This window comes from Myotis myotis, unplaced genomic scaffold, assembly GCF_014108235.1.
Source record: "Myotis myotis isolate mMyoMyo1 unplaced genomic scaffold, mMyoMyo1.p scaffold_m19_p_2, whole genome shotgun sequence".
Taxonomy (NCBI): Eukaryota; Metazoa; Chordata; class Mammalia; order Chiroptera; family Vespertilionidae; genus Myotis; species Myotis myotis.
In genome coordinates this window covers 178,810,275-178,832,088 of record NW_023416324.1, presented here as the reverse complement: position 1 = coordinate 178,832,088, position 21,814 = coordinate 178,810,275, and the positions used below count along the sequence as shown (strand labels likewise).

General features: G+C 39.7%; 1 protein-coding gene and 1 pseudogene across 3 annotated transcripts in view; both read left to right on the top strand.

Annotated features, from left to right (window-relative positions):
- The window catches only part of PIK3CA (phosphatidylinositol-4,5-bisphosphate 3-kinase catalytic subunit alpha), a 78,321-nt gene that overhangs the window by 8,091 nt on the left and 48,416 nt on the right, over positions 1–21,814 (top strand). The window lies entirely within an intron of this gene.
- Positions 19,178–19,278, top strand: LOC118677901 (annotated as a pseudogene).

The following is a 21,814-nucleotide window of genomic DNA, read 5'->3' as shown; positions in this document are numbered from 1 at the left end:
GTGCCAGTCTTAATTAATCATTTATTAAGTATAGATTTGAAGCATATAAATACTTTTCTGAAAGTTGTTAACTAGTTATATATTTTTATTGATATTTGGAGACATTTTTTACAAAGATTGATAGGCTTATGCTATGGTGAAAAGATCACTGGATCAGAAATCTGAAAATCTGGGTTCTGTATTGAACTATTAACTAGCTGTTTGGTCTTAGATCTTAACCTTTCAGCACTTGTTTCTTCATCTGCAAAATATCTAAGGCTCTTTACAACTCCCAAACTCTATGAGATTATTAGTAGCATAAACTCTATTTCTAGCCCTGGCTGGGTAGCTCAGTTGGTTAGAGCTTCATCTGGATACGCCAAGTGTGCATGTTCAATCCCCAGTCAGGGCACATACAAGAAGCAACCAATGAATGCATAAATAAATGGAACAGCAAATCTCTCTCTCTTCCCTCTTTCTCTTCTCGCTCTGTCTCTCTCTCCCTCTCATCAATAAAAAATAAAATAAAAACATAAAGTCTATTTCTGATTTCATAGAAGATGAAAGCAAGCCACTTCTTAGAGGGAGGATAGTTTATCTCAGTTTGTGGTATTTTCAGAGGCTAAAATAGTTTTATCTGCTTGTTTACAAATTTGTATGCATTTAAAAAATGTTTTTATTGATTTTAGAGTGAGAGGAAGGGAGAGGGAGAAAAGAAAGAAACATTAATGATGAGAGAGAATCATCAGTTGGCTTTCTCCTGCACACCCTCCACTGGGGACCCAGCCCACAACCCAGGTACACAACCCAGGCATGTACCCTGACTGGGAATTGAACCGTGACCTCCTGGTTCATGGGTCGACGCTCCACCGCTGAGCCACACCAGCTGGGCTAAATTTGCACATGTTTTAAAAGTCCTTATGTGAAATTCTGTAGTCAAGACAAGCTGCCATCAGAAAAAATGGACTGGAATTTTTTTTTTTTTTTTTTTTTTCTGAAACCACCAGTGACTTTGGAGACTCGGACTTACTGCAGGCATGGCCATTTACTTACTAGCACTGAGAGCAGTTTTAATAACTGACAGGCATGGAGTGTAGGTCATCCATTGCACACCAGTTGCCAGGGTTGTAAAGGCCAGCAAACCTGTCACAGCACTCTTAATAGCCACTGGCCACTGTCCTTGTTAAAGACTTCTAGGAAACTATGTTCCATAGTTTCCCTAGGTAACTCATCCCACTAGATGGTTATTAGAAAAAGTGTTGTAATGTTAGAAACATAATTCCAGAGGCATAGTAAGCCTTTTTTTCTAGATGTATCTTCTGTTGTGCAGACAAATACTTTCATAGTTGACAAAAATCATTGTCCTTGATCGGAAAACTAATGGTGTTTGCTATTGATTTGTTGTTTCTATAAATGTTCAAATTACTCACCTTCAACTTTTGTATAATTTTTAACCAGCAAAAAATTATTGGGGTATATACTCACTTTCAACAAACTAAGCATATTTCTGTGGCTTATTTTTACTTTCAGAGATTGTACTTTTTCAAGTAATTTTCTGATGGACTTACTGCAAGGGTAGAGCTGAAAGTAGTATTCCATCTTGAAGCAATTTACTGCCTTTACCTAAAAGCAGTGAATTATGTTTGTTTTTCCTTAGGAAGTTAATGTCTTTGCAAGTGCAAAAACCTTGGAGTTCTTTTTGCTAAATAGGTAACTATTCTGTGAATGTAGACTCTGGAGTGCATTATCAAATGTAAAGTAGCATTAATGGGAAAAATTGTAGGGAAAACGATTGAAATTAGGTACTGCTATAAAGCTCATATCTGAAATCAAACTATACATGACAGCAGAGGAAGAAAAATTTATGTTTTCAAACTCATTTTTATAGTTATAAATATTAGCAGTAAAAATAATTTTATTTTATTTTAATCATTTTTTATTTTTCAATTACAATTGACATACATTATTAAATTAGTTTCAGGTGTACATCCTAGTGATCAGACATTATATAACTTACTAAGTGATAACTTCAGTAAATCTCATACCTATCTGACACCATACATAGTTATTAGAATATTATTGACTCTATTCCCTATGTATTTCTCCTTCTCTTCATCTTTTTCACCCATCCCCCAACAACCCTCCCATCTGGCAACCATCAAAATGTTCTCTGTATCTATGAGTCTGTTTTTATTCTGTTTTTTTGTTCATTTTGATTTTTAGATTCAATTGTTGATAGACATGTATTTATTTCTATTTTAATGTTTATACTTTTGATCTTTTTCCTTCTTCACTTTAAAGAAGAGCCTTCAACATTTCTTGTAATGTGGTTTGGTGGTGATGAACTCCTTTAGCTTTTTTTTCTGGGAGGCTCTTTGTATGTTTTATTGTTGTTTCTAAGTGATAGCTTTGCTGAGAAGAGTAATATTGATTGTAGGTCCTTGCTTTTCATCACTTTGGATATTTCTTGCCACTCCTTTCTGATCTGCAAAGTTTCTGTTGAGAAATCAGCTGGGAGCTCCCTTGTATGTAACTAACTGCTTTTCTCTTGCTGCTTTTAAGTTTCTTTCTTTGTCTTTAACCTTTTTGCATTTTAATTATAATGCATCTTGGTGTGGGCCTCTTTGGGTTTACCTTGTTTGGGATTTTCTGTGTTTCCTAGACCTGTGCTGGGCAAACCGCGGCTCGCGAGCCACATGCGGCTCTTTGGCTCCTTGAGTGTGGCTCTTCCACAAAATACCACGTGCGGGCGCACACGTACAGTGCGATTGAAACTTCATGGCCCATGCACAGAAGTCGGTATTTTGTGGAAGAGCCGGTATTTTGTGGAAAAGCCACGCTCAAGGGGCCAAAGAGCCGTATGTGGCTCACGAGCCGCGGTTTGCTGAGCCGTAGTTTGCTGACCACTGTCCTAGACTTATATGTCTGTTTCCTTCACCAGGTCAGGAACGTTTTCTGTCATTTTTTCAAATAGGATTTCAATTTCTTGCTCACTCTCTTCTTCTTCCACCACCCCCATGATATGAATGTTGGTATGCTTGAAGTTGTCCCAGAGGCTCCTTAACACTATCCCTTTTTTTTGTTTTTTGGATTGTTTTCTCTTTTTGCCGTTCTGATTGGGTGTATTTGCTTTCTTATATTCCAAATCACTGATCGTTCTTGGCTTCATCTACTCTATTGTTGGTTCCCTATAAATTGTTCTTCATTTCAGTTATTGTATCCTTCATCTCTGACTGGTCCTTTTTTATGGTTTCCATGTCTCTTTCTATGCTATTGAAGTTCCTTGAGTATCCTTATTGCCATTGATTTGAACTCTGCATCTAGTAGATTGCTTGTCTCCATTTTTTTTTTTTTTTTTTTAGTTCTTTCTTGAGTTTTGTCTATTCTTTCATTTGAGACATGTTTCTTTGTCTCCTCCTTTTGGCAGCCTCCCTGTGTTTGTTTCTGTGTGTTAGGTAGGGCTACTATGTCTCCCAGGCTTGGTACAGTGGCCTAATGTAGTAGGTGTTCTATAGGTTCCAAGCTGGGCACTCCAAGTGTTCCTCCCCCTTACCCAACATGTGAGCTGTTACACCCTTCTGTTGTAGTTGAGCCTTGATTGGTGTTGGCATGTCAATGGGAGGGATTTACCCCCAGGCCTATCAGCTCTAACCACTGACCACTGAGCACTGTGGAGGAGGATCAGCTGTGCAAAGGCCCACTCCACAGAGTAGGACTGACTTAAGCAGGGCTCTGGTGCCTGCTGAGTCTGCCCCTTGAGTGTGTCACTTGTGGAGGCAGCTGGGTGGTGCTTGGACATGGTCTGAAGCTATCCACTGGGTGCACTGGCTCTGGGGCCTCCTGGGAAGTGTAGGCCTAGATCAGCCACTGCCTGTGCTCTGCTCAAGGCCACCTGGCATGGGCTACAAATGGCTGCTACTTGTGCTGTGCTTGGAAGTGCCAGGTGGAGGCCAAGGTGGGAACCAAGGCTATCTGCTGCTAGTGTTAGGCCTGGGGCCACTTAGTGAGAGGAACAAGGCACACTGAGGCCAGATGCTGTTTATATGAGAGATTTTAGGGAAGTCTGAAACATGAATGGAGACAGGCCATTCATATGGAAAAACCACAAGAATCAGCTTGGGTGGGCCAGCAAGTTGGGTGGGGTCTCAGGGAATCACCAGAGTGGGCAAACAGTGTGAGCCATGTAAATGAAGACTCAGATATGGCTCCCACCTGCCAGCTCTGTAGGAAGGTGGGGGAAGGGGTTTCAGAAAGGGGCCTCTGACAGCACTTCTGTATGGCAGAAAGCTGTGTGCATGCCCCCACCACTGCCCCCCTCCGCTTCCCACTCTCCACACACATACACAGCTCTTGCCCTCCTGCCAGACAATTCATTTCCTCATCATATGTCTCCCCGGTGCCTTTCAAGCTGCTGCCCCAGCTGGAGCTCAAGGGGAGTGAGTTCGAGTAAGTCCATACACAAACCTTTTAAGAGGAGCTGCCTGGGACTCCAACAGACTCTGTCTTAGCCACAATCTCTATTGCTTTTTACAGAGCTGGAACCCTGAGCTGGGAGCCTGTTGTTCAGCGTGGACCCCTCCCTCAGCCCAGTGGAATCTCCCCAATTTCACAGATAGATAATCACAGAAGTGAGACTTTTAAATGCAATGATATAGTTTTACTTTTTCAGTTAGCAATAAGTTTTTTCTGATGGTGGTGTTGCTGGTGAATGTGCCTTGAAATGTGCTTGCTCAGGTATTTCTATTGGCAGTATAAATTGATTTAGTCCTTTTAGAAAGCAAGTCAGTAATTTTTGTGCCTTTAAAATTAAGATATTTTAATCCCATACTTCCATTTGCAGCATTATATATAACTAGAGGCCCGGTGCACAGTGCACAGGTAGGTCCCTAGGCGTGGCCAGTGATCAGGACCAATCAGGGCCTTCTCCTGGCTGCTGGCTGCTGGCCAGTGCCTTCCTTCATTCTGCGCTTCCCCCTAGTGGTCAGCGCACATCATAGCGAGCGGTTGAACTCCCAGTCTGTCGACTCCTGAGGGGACAGTTTGCATATTAGCCTTTTATTATATAAGATAGTGGAAATTTTTAAACAGTTTAAATATTCAACAAGTAAGCTGCTGGTATCTTCCATAGCAATAGGTAGTCATACAAGACTATTGTTTATGAAGACTTTATAGTAATTAGAGGATATATTTTTGAAGTGAAAAGAGCAAAAATAGAAAGTTATTATACTATTTGAGCACAAGTATATAAGCCAATATGCATAGAAAAAAAGCTGTAAAAGAATACATTATAAAATGGTAATAATGGTTACTTCAGGCTTGTTTTTCACTAGTTTGTTTTCCTCATTCTTCTGTGCACCACTGTATTTCGAGTAGGTACAGAGCACAGTCCTAGATATTAATAGACACTTCAGTCTGTATTTAAGTGAATGAATTTCTGTAAGCATGAATTACTTTTACATTGAAAGAAATCTGAATACAATCTACATCTAAATTAAGAAAAGTGTGGGAAGCACTCTAGAAAGAAACCTTAATACTATCTTACACTTAGATTTCTAGAATTCAGAATATTTTCACAGTTCCATTTTGTATGATCCTTTTCTGTTAATAACATCACTTACCTAAATTATAAATTTCTGTTGACCTTGACTCTGACCTATCAACTCCAGCTGATCATCAAGTTTTGGGTTTTCCTTCTTAGAAATGTCTCCTGATGCCACCTCCATCCTTTCATAGTCACTGCCTTAGTTTCCTCCTTTCCATATCACTGCATATCCCAATCAATCCACTTTTCTCTTTTACTTTCCACACTGCTGCCAAAATTAGGAGACATGTAAGTAACTAGGATTTTATGAATATGCTATAATAAATAGGTTCTGTAGAAGAGAGAGATTGACACTGCTTTTACACAGCTGGTAAAATATCACCCAAAAAATTAAAGCTCAGTAATTCCTTATCACCTGCATTGCTGCTTCTCAAGCCTTGGGTATATAAGAATCATCTGGGGGAACCTATCAAAGTGTGAATTACCCATCCTGGCCGGTGTGGCTCAGTGGTTGGGTGGTTGACCCATGTACCAGGAGGTCACTGTTGGATTCCTGGTCAGAGCACATGCTGGGGTTATAGGCTCAATCCCCAGAAGGGGATGTGCAGTAGGCAGCTGATCAATGATTCCCTCTCATCATTGATGTTTCTATTCCTCTCACCCTCTCTCTGAAGTCAATAAAAGCATATTTAATAAAAAGCAATGAAATTGAAAAAAAAAGTGAGTTACTCAGACCCTACAAAATCTGATTCTGTGGATCCATGGGCCTGGGAATATGCATTTTAACAAGCCTTCCCATTCTTAAGAGTAATTATCTTGCTCACTGGCTGGGGATTCTTTTCTTTTTTAAAAAATATATTTTATTGATTTTTTTACAGAGATGAAGGGAGAGGGATAGAGAGTTAGAAACATCGATGAGAGAGAAACATCAATCAGCTGCCTCCTGCACAACCCCCAATGGGGACATGCCCGCAACCAAGGTACATGCCCTTGACTAGAATCAAACCTGGGACCCTTGAGTCCGCAGGCTGACGCTCTATCCACTGAGCCAAACCGGTCAGGGCAAGCCTTCCCATTCTTGGTCCTCATGCATGTGACCCCAGGACCAGGATTGAGGAACACTGACCTTGGAATAAAGTGCAAGCTCATCAGTTTACTGTAGTTCTCCTCATAGTTTGGTACTAGCCCATATTTCTGTATGCGATGTGATTGATATATATTGATATATATTTTTTTTCTCCTCTCTGAACACCTTACAACCCAGCCATTTTGAACTGCCTCAGACTTACCTTGGCGTTTCTAGACTCGTGTGCTTGTTGTGCCCGTGTTCCTGCCGCTCAGAACCCCTTTTATTATGACTGTTTCTACCCAATAACTGTGGACCTGGCACACTGTCTTCAGCTTCTAGTAATCTGTATAACGTATTCCTGGACTCAGTTCTCCTAGCGGAGTGGATCTCTCCCTCCTCTGTATTTCCCTAGGTTGCTTACTTACATATGTGTCTTCCTCAATAGACACACATATATTCCTTTTTAAGCTTCACTCCCCTTCTCCTCGTCCCCCCGCTCACATATTAATTGATCTTTTATCAATTTGGGGAGCAATGATATTAGCCTCTTGAGGTCAGGGATGTATCTTGTCCCTCTATCATAATCCTGGCACAGAATAATTGCGTAATGTTTGTCATGTGATTTAACAATCCAATAAAGAATGGAAGGAAGTAGTGATTAGTCTAATTTTTCAGTGAGAAAATAAGTCTCTTATTATTAAGCATTTGCCTATAATTACTCAGCTTGTAAGTATAGACTTGAGATTTATACCCAAGAAATCTGTCTTCCTTTCTGATTTTGAACTTTACAGGAAAGGTACAATATCACAGTAAAATAATACACACACATATTCCTTTTTAAGCTTCACTCCCCCTCTCCTCGTCCCCCCGCTCACATATTAATTGATCTTTTATCAATTTGGGGAGCAATGATATTTTAATAAACTTTTTCATCAGTCCTATTTTATAAAATAATACCTATTCACCCAAAGCAGGAACTAATTACTGCATATTAAACTGTCTTTCAGTTTCATAACCACCTCCTCTACTCTGCTTTGTGGTACTTATTTGTATCTCTTGCAGAAATTTGGGACCTAATGGGGTAGACACAAATACTTTTTAAAAGTTAAACTCAACTGATATTTATGTAGGTAACATCTAATTCTGTAACAAAAGTGTAAGTATTCAGTGGCTTTCCATCATATTTTTTAAAGCTTGATTTTCAAAGTTTAAACTTCAGTCTTTAGGTGTTGATGGAAATCAAACACCAGCTGCAAAGTTCAGATCCACTATGCCATAGAATACATGTAGCTATGGCTTAAGCCAAATGTTAGCAATGAAATATTTAGTAGCAACTGTTCTTTTAAAAGAAACATTTTAGATAATTAGAGTCATCTTATAATATCCTTATACCCAGCTGTCAGCTTTTTACTTTTTCTGCCAATATTTCTAGAACTGAAATCAAGAAAATGGAAATTAGGGTAGCATACTTTGAAATACACTACACACTTGAAAAACTAGACCACCAACTTACACCATACACAAAAATAAACTCAAAATGGATAAAGTACTTAAATGTAAGATGGGAAACCATAAAAATACTAGAGAAATCCAAAGGCAACAAAATCTCAGACATATGCCGAAGCAATTTCTTCACTGATACAGCTCCTAGGGCATTGGAAACTAAAGAGAAAATAAACAAATGGGACTACATCAAAATAAAAAGTTTCTGCACAGCAAAAGAAACCATCAACAAAAAAACAAGAAAGCCCACTGCATGGGAGAACATATTTGCCAATATTATCACCAATAAGGGTTTAATCTCCAACATTTATAGGGAACTCATACAACTTAACAAAAGGAAGATAAACAATCCAATCAAAAAATGGGCAAAGGACCTAAATAGACATTTTTCAAAAGAGTACATTCAGAAAGCCAAGAGACATATCAAAACGTGTTCAAAGTCACTAATCATCTGAGAGATGCAAATCAAAACAATGAGGTACCATCTCACACCTTTCAGAATGGCTATCATCAACAAATCAACAAACGACAAGTGCTGGAGAGGATGAGGAGAAAAGGGAACACTTGTGCACTGCTGGTGTAATGCAGACTGGTGCAGCCACTATGGAAGACAGTATGGAGTTTCCTCAAAAAGTTAAAAATGGAACTCCCATTTGACCCTGTGATCCCACTTCTAGGAATATATCCCAAGAAAACAGAAACACCAATCAGAAAGGATACATGCACCCCTATGTTCACAGCAGCACAATTTACCATAGCTAAGATCTGGACACAGCCTAGGTGCCCATCAGCAGATGAATGGATTAGAAAACTGTGGTACATCTACACAGTGGAATACTATGCTGCTGTAAAAAAGAAGGAATTCTTACCATTTGCAACAGCATGAATGGAACTGGAGAAAATTATGCTAAGTGAAATAAGCCAATCAATGAAAGAAAAAAAACCACATGATCTCACTCATCTAATCTAAGAAAAGAGAAACATGCAAATTGACCATACCTCCGCTATGCCCCAAGCCATGCCCACCAGCCAGTCAGAGCAACTATATGCAAATTAACACAACCAAGATGGCGGCTGGCAGCCATGGAGCTGGGGCAAGTAGGAGGCTTGGTTGCCTCAGCAATGGAGGAAGCCAAGCTTCCCGTCTGCTCTGGCCGGCTGCGGCATCCGCTCAAGGCAGCAAAGTTTCAATTATAGAAGATAAATATATCCCAGATACCTGCTTCCAGCTCGCCTCCACTGGGAGCTTGGGTGGCTAGGGGCCGTGGACAGCCTGCAAACAGCCATCAGCCCCTCACCCAGGCTGGCCGGGCACCCCAGTGGGGACCCCCACCCTGAAGGGGCTGTGGCCAGCCTGCAAACAGCCATCAGCCACTCACCCAGGCTGGCCAGGCACCCCAGCAGGACCCCCACCCTGAAGGGCATGGGGCCAGTCTGAAAACGGCACTCAGCCGCTCAACAAGGCTGGCTAGGCACTCCAGTGAGGACCCCCACCCTGAAGGGGGTGGGGCCAGTCTAAAAACGGCCCTCAGCCCCTCACCCAGGCTGGCCAGGCACCCCAGCAGAACCCCCACCATGATCCAGGACATCCTTCAGGGCAAACCAGCCGGCCCCCACCCATGCACCAGGCCTCTATCCTATATAATAACAGGGTAATATGCAAATTGACCCTAACAGCAGAAAGACTGGGAATGACTGGTCACTAGACACACACTGACCACCAGGGGGCAGACGCTCAGTGCAGGAGCTGCCCCTGGTGGTCAGTGCGCTCCCACAGGGGGAGCTCTGCTCAGCCACAAGCCAGGCTGACAGCTGACAGCACAGCGGTGGTGGCGGGAGCCTCTCCTACCTCCTCAGCAGCACTAAGGATGTCCAACTGCAGCACTAAGGATGTCCAACTGCACTTGCTCCCTGCTGGCAAGTGGACATCCCCGGAGGGCTGCCGGGCTGCCAGAGGGATGTCTGATTGCCATCTTAGGCCCAATCCCCTGGGGAGCGGGCCTAAGCCAGCAGGTGGTTATCCTCTGAGGGGTCCCAGACTGCAAGAGGGCACAGGCCGGGCTGAGGGAACCCCGCCCCCCCCCCCGAGTGCACAAATTTTTGTGCACCAGGCCTCTAGTTTATTGATAATTAAGACCATTGTAAACTGATTAACAAAAATAGATACAGAGGCAGAGCAACATCGAACAGACTGTCAAAGTACAGTGTGAAGGCTGGGAGGGTTGGGGGGGGGGGTAAGAGATCAACTGAAGGACTTGTATGCATGCATGTAAGCATAACCAATGAACACAAGACACTGCGGGGTAGGGGAGGCCAGGGGAAGGTCAAGGGGAGAAAAAATAAAGAGACATGTAACACTCTGTGTAATACTTCAAGCAATCAAACAAAATTCAAAAAAATTTTTAAAAAAGAAAAATTGTTATATCTTATAAAGATTTCCAAATAGAGTTCCTCGGTGTCTAAAAAAATTATAAAAAGCAAATAGCTATAATAACCCTCTCAAATATTAAGTTGTATCTATACATTAGTAAGCAATAAGAGGATTTGAGGAATTGAAGAATTGCCTCTCTGATAGCCACTGGACTTGAAGATTATCAAAGTAAACTTGAGCATTTTAGTTTCATTTTTGAAATTTCCTGCTACTAAAAGAAAAAAAGGAGAAACTAAGATGGCGGCATAGGTAACCACCGGGAAATTGTCGCCTCACACAACAATTGAAAATTACCGCAAAGAACAGAGCAAACATCATCCAGAACAACAGAAAGGCTGGCTGAGTGTAAATTCTACAACTAGAAGGAAAGAAAAGCACGCTGAGAGCCAGAGGAGCTGCAGAGGTGACTCCGGGCGGAGAATCAGCCATAGCTCCTTGATCCACCCTTTGATTCCCTGAGACCCCGCCCCACCCAGGCTGCGGCAGAGGCTTTTGCATGTGAATGTACCTAACTGCAGCCGAGCCAGGCAGACCCGGAACTTCCAAGAGAAGGCCCAAGGCCCTGCAGCGGCTTGCATTGCTTCACAGCTGAGCCTCTTCGTGGCTCCTGCTGTGTGGCCTCAGGCAGAGGCTGAATTAGCACCTCCTTAGATCCAGGAGCCACTGTACCCAGTGGTCAGAGGGGGACCATCCAGACTGCAACTCCTCAGATCCATAAGGGACACACTCAGGGAGCAGACTCAGTGAGCACCAAAGCCCCACTGAAGCAAGTCTTGCCCCAGAAGGGTGTCTTCAGCACAGAAGTTCTCCCACTTTAGACACAGCTGATTCTCACAGCCAATTGGCCTGGAGGTCAATTCCTCCCAGTGATCCTACAACAACCAAGGCACCAAGAGTGCACCAAGAGTGTCCACCCCAGGTAACTGGGGAGGCTGAGCTACTGGGCCCTACAGGACACCTGGCGCGCAGGGCCACTCTATCAACACAGGGAAGCAGCCAAAATGCGGAGACAAAGAAACAGGTCACAAATGGCAGAAATGGAGGAAAGCAAACGATTGGATATAGAGTTCAAGGCCACGTTTATAAGGTTTTTCAAGAATTTTATGGAAACCGCCGATAAATTTAATGAATCCCTCAATAAGTATACTGAGACCATGGAGGACATGAAAAAGGACCAACTAGAAATTAAGCATACACTGACTGAAATAAAGAATAATTTACAGAGATCCAGCAGCAGACAAGAGGATCCCAAGAATCAAGTCAAAGATTTGAAATACAAAGAAACAAAAAATACCCAACCGAAAAAGAAAAAAGAAAAGAGATTCCAAAAATATGAAGATAGTGTAAGGAACCTCTGGAACAACTTCAAGCGTACCAGCATCAGAATTATAGGGGTACCAGAAGGAGAGAGAGGGCAAGATATTGAAAACCTTTTTGAAGAAATAATGACAGAAAACTTCCCCTACCTGGTGAAAGAAATGGACTTACAAGTCCAGGAAGCGCAGAGAACCCCAAACAAAAGGAATCCAAAGAGGACCACACCAAGACACATCATAATTAAAATGCCAAGAGCAAAAGATAAAGAGAGAATCTTAAAAGCAGCAAGAGAAAGACAGTCAGTTACCTACAAGGGAGTACCCATACGACTGTCAGCTGATTTCTCAACAGAAACCATGCAGGCCAGAAGAGAGTGGCAAGAAATATTCAAAGTGATGAATAGCAAGAACCTGCAACCAAGATTACTTTATCCAGCAAAGCTATCATTCAGAATAGAAGGTCAGATAAAGAGCTTCACGGATAAGAAAAAGCTAAAGGAGTTCATCACCACCAAACCAGCATTATATGAAATGCTGAAAGGTATTCTTTAAGAAGAGGAAGAAGAAAAAGGAACTCTTACCATTTGCCACAGCATGGATGGAACTGGAGAGCGGATAAATACCACATGATCTCATTTGTGGAATATAATGAACAACATAAACTGATGAACAAGGACTGATCCAGAGACGGAGAGGCATTGATTGGACTGTCGGGACTTGGAGGGAAGGTAGGGGAGGGTGGGGGTAAGGGGGAAAGATCAACCAAAGGACTTATATGCAAGCATATAGGCCTAACCAATGGACATGGACAACGGGGGGGTGAGGGCATGAGCGGGGGGGGGGGGGAGGGTAGAGGGTAATGTGGGGACAAGGACACATGTAATATCTTAATCAATAAAAAGTATATTAAAAAAAAATTTCCTGCTACTGTTTCACTTTGCTACCATATTTTATCAGCATCTCACTATATCCTTCCATCCTGCCTTTCTTTAAAAATCTTTATTGTTGAAACTATTACATATGTCCTCCTTTTCCTTGCTTCAACCACCTCCAGCCCACCCCTCCCCCTGCTACCCCAGACCTCACCACCTCACTGTCTGCATCCCTGGGTTAGGCATATATGCATACAAGGTCTTTGGTCAATTACCTCCAACCCACCCTTATCCTTCTTCCCTCCAAGATGCCTCACTCTGTTCTATGCTTCCATGTCTCTGGATCCACTCCATTCATCAGTTTATTTTGTTAATTAGATTCCCTATATGTGTGAGATCATGTGATACTTATCTTTCTCTACCTGATTCATTTCACTTAGCATGATACTCTCCAGTTCCCTCCATGCTGTCTCAAAGGGTGAGAGATTCTTCTTTTTTACTGCTTCCTAGTATTCCATGGTATAAATGTACCACAGCTTTTTTATCCACTCATCTACTGATGGGCATTTGGGCTGTTTCCAGATCTTAACTATTGTAAATTGTGCTGCTATGAACATAGGGGTACATACATTCTTTCTGACTGGTGTTTTGGGTTTCTTAGGATATTTTTCTAGAAGTGGGATGACTGGGTCAAATGGCAGTTCCATATTTAATTTTTTGAGGAAACTCCATACTGTTCTCCAAAGTGGCTGCACCAGTATGCATTCCCACCAGCAGTATACTAGGGTTCACTTTTCTCCACATCCTCGCCAACCCTTGTCATTTGTTGATAGTAGCTATTCTGACAGGTGTGAGGTGATACCTCATTGTCATATTAATTTGCAACTTACTGATGATCACTGACTTTGAGCATTTTTTCATGTCTCTTGGCCATCTGGAGCAGTGTCTATTTAGGTCCTTTGCCCATTTTTAATTGGATTGTTGTCTTCCTTTTGTTAAGTTGTATGAGTTCCTTATATATTTTGGATATTAACCTTTTGTCAGATGTATCATTGTCAAATATGTTCTCCTATACAGTGGGCTCCCTTTTCATTTTGTTGATGGTCTCTTTTGCTGTGCAGAAGCCTTCTATTTTGATTTAATCCCATTTATTTTCTCCTTAGTTTACTTTGTCCTAGGAAATGTATCCATAAACATATTTCTATGAGAGATGTCTGAGATTTTGAAGCCTATGGTTTCTTCTAGGATTTTTATGGTTTCCCAACTTACATTTAAGTGTTTTATCCATTTTGAGTTTATTATTGTGTATGGTGTAAGTTGGTGGTCTAGTTTCAATTTTTTGTATGTATCGGTCCAATTCTCCCAACACCATTTGTTAAAGAGACTGTCTTGACTCCATTTGTCAAATATTGATTGAGCATAATGGCTTGGGTCCATTTCTAGGTTCTCTGTTCTGTTCCATTGATCTATATGACTGTTCCTGTGCCAATACCAGGCTGGTTTGATTATGGTGGCTTTGTAGTATACCTTGATATATGGTATTGTGATTCCTCCAACTTAGTTCTTCTTTCTCAGAATTGCTTCAGGGTCTTTTTTGGTTTCATATTAATTTTTGGAGTGTTTGTTCCAGGTCTGTGAAATAGGCTGTTGGTATTTTAATAGGGATTGCATTAAATCTGTAGATTGCCTTGGGTAGTATGGACATTTTAATGATGTTGATTCTACTAATCCATTAACACAGAATATTCTTCCACTGAGGAACATTGAGAAATAGACTTAGATAAGTGAAAATAGATACTTTGATAGGAAGACTATCTTGTGAAAATTTCAGTTCTCCCTAAATTAGTATAGATCAAAGTTTCTCAATCAAAATGCCACCTAGTTTTGCTTTGATCTTTCTTTGAACTTAACAAAATTATTCTGAAGTTAATCTGGTATTATAAACCAAGTTTTAATGAGAAAGGAAGGCATTTGGGCTAAATTTAAAGGATAGGTATGGTGGAAATAGCAACAAATGGAAATAGATGTAAAAGAAAATCATAGACCCTATTTACAAATGCAAAAAAGAAGTTTGATCCAATAAGGTTAGAGCTTGGAGGGGGTTGAGGGGTGGGGAGAGAGGAAGAGGAGAGCATAGTTCTGGTGAGGCTCTGAGTTTCAGACATACGTAATCTGTAGATATTAAAGTCACCATATCATTTTAATTAGGTAGCAGTGTGATTAGGTATGTAATGACACTGTGGATAATGAATTGGGTAGTGGGAATCCTCTAATGACACTGGTTAATGAATTGGGGAAGGGAGAAAGTGAATAATGTGCGCTTCCAGGTCTTTTTGTCTTAGTGCATACTGCCCAGTTTATCATTCTGCCCTTCTCCTCATTCTGTACCTGTCAGAAATCCTTTTCATTTATTAAGTGTGACTCCCTTAAACACACTCACACACACACACACACACACTTTCTCCTGTAATTACTACATTCTTCCTTATAGGTTGGGTAATAAAGTTTGGAACTCTGTCCTTTTCACATTCATTTCTCTACTGTATACGTATGAATGATATTTTTCCCTCTCTTTTTCATTACACATGCCTTCACTTTAATTGCCAATGTCTTATAGATAACAATTGCTTAATGAATGCTTGTAGAATTAGAGACAGGTCAGTATTACACATGAGAACTATTTAGGGTTTATACATGATAGAGAAGATGGCTAAAAAGAAAAAAAAATGTGATGAATTTGAGGGTGATTTAATGGGTGGAAATGACATCATGCAAGAGGAATTGATAACTCCAGAGAGTCTAACCTTGGAGATTGAGAGAGCAGTGATGTCATGAAAAATGCCCACATTTGAGTAATTAATAGATTAAGAGATACCAACAAAAGAATAAAGGAGGCCAGAAAAATTATCATAGAAAGATTATTTTGACTTTTGTTGAGTTTGGGGGGGGGGATTTAATTACATCATTGATAGCATCAATATGTCCTTACCTTTGTAACTTTGACCTTTTAATAAGGAAAAGGCTCTTTTATTTTTTAAAATATATTTTTGTTGATTTTAGAGAGGAGGGGAGAATGAGAGAGTGATAGAAACAATAATGATGAGAGAGAATCATTGATTGGCTGCTTCCTGCATGCCCCTTACTGGGGATCAAGCCTGCAACCCAAGCATGTGCCCTGACTGGGAATCAAACCATGACCTCCTGGTTCATACATTGACTCTCAACCACTGAGCCACACTGGCCAGGCATTAAGGAAAATATTTTAAGATGAGATATAAAATATGAACCTGAAAACTTTTTAACATTTAATATTATGGAAATAAATATCCACTTTTAGAATATTTTCTATGTATATTGCAATGACTTTGTAATAGATGCTGAGCCAAATAGTAAGGGAGAAGTGAGAGAGTGTGTGTGTTGGGGTGGGGGGGTCGGGGGAGGGCGGCGCATATATTTTATCCTGAGAAAATAACATCTTGACAGGACAGAAAAAATAAGGACCAGGACTTAAAATGGCTAGACTCAAGGTTTTTTTCTGTCACCACACACCAGATATAGAGAGTAGTAAAAGCAGACAGATGGACAGTTATGCTAGTTTTGGAGTGTTCACATAGAGAAAAGAAACATTCTGTTCCTTTTATTCAGAAAAGGAATTTCTAGTCTAAATTATTGGTTTCAGTAACATTTCATATTCTGATCAAAGAAACATTATTTTTTTTACCCTGGAGATAATGACTCATGCTTTTCTCGGAATTTTGCTTTTGTGGAAACTAAAGTGCAGTCATAAATACAGCACTGTTATTTGTATCTTAGTGCTAGTGATACTGTTGTGAGTAGACTACTAATGGGTAAGAACACTAGTATTGTAAAACCCGTTTTAACAAAGAAACCAAGCATGAGTTTTAATTAGTCAATTTCTAGAGATGTGAAAGTAGGTTTTTTAAACTAATAAGCAAATTATTAGGATTTTTGTCAATTAAGCTATAAAAATAGAACCCATACTTTCTCATCTTAAAAAAAAAAAAAAAACTTTATCATTTTGAGGGTCTTTGACAGAAGGTAAATTTCTGACTTCCAATAATGACAGTGAAAATATTATAAACAAATTTTCCTGTCTCTTCCTTTTGCCCCTCACAATTGGTACGAGAGTATCAAATTATAATCACATTAGACCATAAATAGTGATCAAATAGAGATTATTGGTATTGACTAGATGAAGTTAAAAGCTTATGTTCCAGTTTTAACCTAATCTTCCAATTTAAGAACTAGAGCTGTGGGTGTGCCTTTAAGTACTAAAATAGATGTTCTCACTCTGAGTTTTCATCATATCAAAATTCTCCATCATGTGTCCATCGCTGCAATAGCCATTATGGGGCGACACACACAAAAGTGTCTGTTGATGATCCCTACAGCTCTCTCCAACCCCTTATCTCTTCACTTCAACCTTTGCAGGCATGCCCCTTCCTGGGATACTACTTCCCAGGGAAGGTTTGTATTTTTAAGTTTCCTTTTTCAAACTTAAACTCCCTCTGTGCTTTTATTATAATTTCATCAAAATTAGCTAATGAATCATAATGTGTGAGGCAGTTGTTGGGATAATGACATGTTAACTAATTTAAAAGTTTTTATCAGTTGATACATTTTTAAGGAAGCACTTTAACTTACTGCATTATTATGAGGTAATTTATTATTTAACCGTATGCCTTAGGTGGTCAGCTGATGACATATTGAGCATCAATGAATGAACATGTTAATGTACTTACTGATAATTTATGTTGCCATTTTTACACAGTTACACCCATTTCAGTTTGTTATTCTCATTGCTTTCATTTTAAGATATAGTAAGTATAATTTCCCAAGTGCTTGGTACATTGTACTACATCAAGTATAAGTGAACAATAAATATTTGAAAGGGCAAAGTAAAGACTGTCTTGTAACCTTCTCTCCCATTGTTAAGTACATTCTGAAATAACCTTGCCCATATTATAATAGCTAAAAAATTTTGTATTTTTTAAAGTATCTGTGACTTGCCTAGCCGGTGTGGCTCAGTTGGTTGAGCATTGTCCCGTGCACCAAGAGGTCGCAGGTTCAATTTCCAGTCAAAGCATGTGGCCGGGTTGCCACCTCAATCCCCAGTAGGGGGATCAATGTTTCTATCTTTCCCTCTCCCTTCCTCTCTCTCTAAAATCAATAAAAAATATATCTGTGGCTCCACATTGTTGTCAGTTATTCATAGGACTGCTTCTCACATCTTGGGTGGGTGACACTTGTACTGAAATTAAGCTACCCTCTATCTGATTGCTACATTACTTCAAATTTTGCTTTAGTGAAGTAGCCCTTTTATCAGAGATCAAATACTGAAGGATGATAAATCACTATTGAAATTGGTCAATAATTGCTCACAATAGGGTTTTTCACTATTAGTGTAATATTAAAATATTCTGTTATTTCCAGAAAGGGAGCAAATGGCAAACAATTGCATCAAAATATAATGTTATTGTTTGGTCTTTTTCATTAAAAGAGCAAAGTTTTAAAATCAAGTTTCTACTATATTTCATCCAATGTTGTGGCATCCATCTGGAAATGTATTGTTACCTATAGATATACTTGGGTAGTGTTCTCTGAACAAATAATATAGTTTAATCTAAAGAAATGGAACATTTGCAAGTAGCTCTTTGTGTGTTCATCTGCTTAAGTAAAACTGGGGAATACTCGCTTTAACCAATAAATTTGGCATGTGAAATGGGCAGATTAAGAATAGACATTAAGCCTGGCTGGTGCGGCTCAGTGGATGAGCATCAGATGCCTATGAAGCAGGAGATCACAGTTCAATTCCCAGTCAGGGCACATGCTGGGGTGGCAGGCTCAATTCCCAATGCAGGTGTGCAGGAGGCAGCAGATCAGTGATTCTCTCTTATCATTGATGTTTCTATCTCCCTCTCTCTTCCTCTCTGAAATCAATTAAAAATATATATATATATTTAAAAGAATAAACATTGTGACCAGTTTGAGTGAAGTTTCATGAAATAACATTTTAATGCCCTATACATTCTTTTCTTTGTGTCTATTTGTAAGAATGCCAATACTTTATCAATAGGTATGGTATAAGAGAAACACTACCTGAAGAGATTACAATAATGACCTCTGAGAAAAAGATGAGGTCAAACACGAAGGTTGAGATTGTGATTTTGGGTCAAAAGGGATAATAGCATGGGTCGATAAATAACTTAGACAAAAATGTCAGGGACCTAAGTATTGGTATGATAACCAAGGATACTCAATGCATCTCAAGATAGATTTTTGCAGTCTAATTAAATACCTTGTAAACTAAAATATGTTTTCATGACACTGTAGTCCACTTGTGCATAATTATGTAATGTAGCCATTTGGGATTATGCCTTGGCATGAATTAAACTAAAAGCAAGGTCCTTCTGGTGTTTTTGGTTAAGTTCATTGGATAATACCTGTTTCCACAGAATATACTACTAAAATTGGGATGACAACAGAAGACTAGCATGGCCCTGTGTAAGGTTGATACACACATTCAAGAGATACTCCATATTTTTAAGCGAATGTTTTTATTTGATTCACTTACTAGCAGACTGTTTTCCTGATTCAAAGCAAATTGATGGAGTCCATTTACATTTCCTCCTCAGCCTGCCAGTATTGGCAGAATCCCCACTGTAATCACTGCAGCACAGGCCAGATCTTGTCATTTCATTTTGAAAATGTTACCCTTGCCACAGCCAGTGACAGCAATGATATGTGAATATCTTCTTTGTTCATTGTTTGTGCATGGTAGTATGTAGTCATAGGCACAGACACATAGCTGCAGTTTTATGACATGTGGCCTCGGGAAATAGGAAAATCAATTGAAGACCAGAGATTGTGATGGAGCTTTATGATTGGTCTTTGATTCTCTCTCCCAAGTCAATTTGGCCTTCTGGCAGATAGCAAAGATACATTAAGTCTGGGATGTTGAGTTGGTCAAAAGTGAAAATAATACTCCAAAGCAAAGAGACCTATGAAATATATCTGGATGCAATTAAGTGAGTGTATTGTATCTACTAGTAGCCCCAAAGTTGCTAGCTCCATCTTTGTTGGACTAGTCCAGTGGTTGGCAAACTGCAACCCCTTGAGTGTGGCTCTTCCACAAAATACCACGTGTGGGCACGCACATACAGTGCGATTGAAACTTCGTGGCCACATAGAAGGGGCCAAAGAGCCGCATGTGCCTCGAGAGCCGCAGTTTGCCGACCACTGAACTAGACTGAAAACTTACTGTTTTCCCATTTTGGACTTTGTTTGTTCGTTTATTTGTTTCTCTGTGGACACAAACTGCCTGTTCTGTGCAAGGAAATAGAGTGACAGTTTCTACTGTAGGAACTGACCCAAGTTGTACTTTGCTTATAATGGCGGTATAGAGTTGGTATGCAAGACTTAACCTTTTGCCATTGTCAAGAAAGACTATAATGTTTATCTGTGGGGGGCAGACAAGTTTTAATGTATATGGACCCTGGAGGGGTACCACCAGAAGGACTAGAATTTGACTAGAAGTCTCAATAATGACTAAATTGTTTTCATCCCATGACACAAGGAAATAAGGTAACTATTCATTTTTGATGAAGAGAGAAAAAGGCAAAGGGAACAGTGTGAAGCATCTGTTTTCCAAAAGTTCATGCACCCTCACCCATACAGGAAGACTTGAAAGAAGGTTATTGAAGTATTCAAAACCATGGAAAGGCTTATGAAGGCATTACTCTATACCAGAAAGAAACACAAGAGGAAAGGCCACTTGATAAACTTCAGGGAAAGACGTTCTCTCTCCCGATGGCTTATGGAAACATCTTGCCTTTTGCTTGCTTATTATAGGTCTTTTAAGGAATCAAGTCAAGTAAGCTGGAAGATATGTTGCTGGTATTACCTTTATGTAGATGTTCTTAATTTCATTAAAATGTTGAATTTCTATATTCTTAAACTCTTCATGAATTTATCTAGCCAGACCCTAGATGATGTATTCTTTTGTCTCTTCTTTCTCTTTAGATAACAGCATCTGGGAAATAACTATTTTATAACAGCATCTGGGAAATAACTATTTTATAAATAAGCCAAGTCCAGGATGGTGTTAGCTTCATTGGGGCAAGAAAGAGTGAAGTTATTTTTGGCAAAGCCTCCAGACTTTTGAAAGAGAGGAGAATTAGTTCTAATACTGACTTTAAGCTGAAAAAATAGAGCCCTTTCATACTTTTTTCTTAAGTGAATCCATCAATCAAGAAAGGAACAATGTGTGGTTGGCGTCATTTGTGTAATTCCAAGTAATAAATAGATTTTATTCCTGAAGTATGTGGGACATGGGTCTCATTTGTCAAGGGGAATTACATAGGACTTTGTGCCCCATTTTTGGTTATCATCAGTAGTAAGTTTGGTTCTAAACTTTTACTTGTAAAGGGTTGAGCTTTCATTTCTCTTTATCTTCCTTTGGAGCTAACATTTTTGCTTAGCAGGAAATTGGAGTAGTATTTCCAGACCCTCTTCATATTTTCCATTTCCTTTATAGTAGTCTATTTTGCTTGCTGGGCTGGTATTTTCATTGATCTCATTGGTTAAATTTTCATGGAGGCAGTCAGGTGCATAAATAGGCTTCTGTTTTCATTGTCTTGTTTCTCTGTTTATATAAAAGATACTACTTTGTAATTATTTTATAAGGAAAGTATCTTTTTCTCATTAAAATTCATAGTGTATCTAATAGCTAATATTATTTATTAATCTGCACCTTCTTACTGGGTCTTACGTTTGTTTACCACTTTTGATTCTGCTACTCATACTGGATTCTTTTAACCCACCTTAATAAAGTCCTATTCACATTTATTGATAATTAAAAGTCTGCATTGGTATGGACATTACTGGCTTAGACCTTAAACATTTGTCATTATTTTTAAAAATCCATTAGCACAGACTCTTTCTAAACCCATCCATGGACCTGATATTAGGGGACCCTTGTCTTAACTAATTCATTAAATCTCTGAAATGTGTTTTCATAACATCTTTCATCGCACTATGAATTTAATAGTGAGAATGAATTGCATCTCCTACTAAAGGATT